This window comes from Sinocyclocheilus anshuiensis, unplaced genomic scaffold (genome assembly GCF_001515605.1).
Source record: "Sinocyclocheilus anshuiensis isolate Anshui unplaced genomic scaffold, SAMN03320099.WGS_v1.1 scaffold300, whole genome shotgun sequence".
In the NCBI taxonomy this organism is placed as follows: domain Eukaryota; kingdom Metazoa; phylum Chordata; class Actinopteri; order Cypriniformes; family Cyprinidae; genus Sinocyclocheilus; species Sinocyclocheilus anshuiensis.
In genome coordinates, this window is record NW_015557379.1 from 577,957 (window position 1) to 579,865 (window position 1,909).

Here is a 1,909-nt window from a genome sequence, read left to right on the forward strand (position 1 = left end):
TCCAAATGAAGTGCTTAGCAATGCATATTACTAATCAAACATTAAGTTTTTATATATTTACGGTAGAAAATGTACAAAATATCTTCATGGAACATGATCTTTACTAATGATTTTTGGCATAAAAGAAAATATGATAATTTCGACCCAATGTATTGTTGGCTATTGCTACAAATATACCTGTGCGATTTAAGATTTAAGGTTTTGTGGTCCAGAGTCACATATTAACATATGTACATAATTTTATTATGGAAATGTTATATGTTATAAAGTTCTATCTTATTTTACCCAGATGCACCTTATATGGCAAGATCACTCTTGATACAGTGATCTTGATACAGTGATCTTGATATATGTCATATATTACATTTCCGTATGGGCAGTAAGTGGTTATGTTTTTCGAAGGCCATGCTGACCTGTGTTAAACAGCTAGTAGTTTATTTGTGTCTATTTGTGTCTGTTCTGGCGCCTGGCTGTGCCAGTGATAAGAATGGGAGGAGCAATCTAACCTTGATAGGACATAATGAAATCCAGCAGAGTTGTAGGCCACTTATCTCATTTCATGAAATGGCATCATTTTTGACTGTTATGTAATTTTACAGTCCTTTAATAATATTAATAAAAAATAATAATATAACCTTTTTACTTTTTTTTTACTTTTACACACACACACAATTCAGCAAAGACAAAAAGAAATGTATGCTTTCATGTATTTGATGACTGTTTTGATATTAAAGAGCAAGATACACAATGCATAAATCCATATTTACTCTTCAACAAAGGTCAAAAAGTCTTTACTTCACTTTTATTGTTCAACACAAAATTCTCCTTATTATGTTTTATTATTAATTTCTTCAATAAACAAGAAGTTAATATTAAGAGACTTACGTTTTAGAGACCATATTGCCTATTTTTGCTCTATGTCGCCAACAAAAACGGTTCCAAACAAAGCCACAGCACTGTTTTGCGTCTCTGAGCAACATGACGGTGTTTCGTTCCTGAATGAATCAACCATTTAAATGATTCGGTTCAATCGCAACGACTCACTTATTAACAGAGTCACATATTAACATATGTACATAATTTTATTATGGAAATGTTATATGTTATAAAGTTCTATCTTATTTTGCCCAGATGCACCTTATATGGCAAGATCACTCTTGATACAGTGATCTTGATACAGTGATCTTGATATATGTCATATATTACATTTCCGTGTGGGCAGTAAGTGGTTATGTTTTTCGAAGGCCATGCTGACCTGTGTTAAACAGCTAGTAGTTTATTTGTGTCTATTTGTGTCTGTTCTGGCGCCTGGCTGTGCCAGTGATAAGAATGGGAGGAGCAATCTAACCTTGATAGGACATAATGAAATCCAGCAGAGTTGTAGGCCACTTATCTCATTTCATGAAATGGCATCATTTTTGACTGTTATGTAATTTTACAGTCCTTTAATAATATTAATAAAAAATAATAATATAACCTTTTTACTTTTTTTTTACTTTTACACACACACACACACACACACACACAATTCAGCAAAGACAAAAAGAAATGTATGCTTTCATGTATTTGATGACTGTTTTGATATTAAAGAGCAAGATACACAATGCATAAATCCATATTTACTCTTCAACAAAGGTCAAAAAGTCTTTACTTCACTTTTATTGTTCAACACAAAATTCTCCTTATTATGTTTTATTATTAATTTCTTCAATAAACAAGAAGTTAATATTAAGAGACTTACGTTTTAGAGACCATATTGCCTATTTTTGCTCTATGTCGCCAACAAAAACGGTTCCAAACAAAGCCACAGCACTGTTTTGCGTCTCTGAGCAACATGACGGTGTTTCGTTCCTGAATGAATCAACCATTTAAATGATTCGGTTCAATCGCAACGACTCACTTATTAACA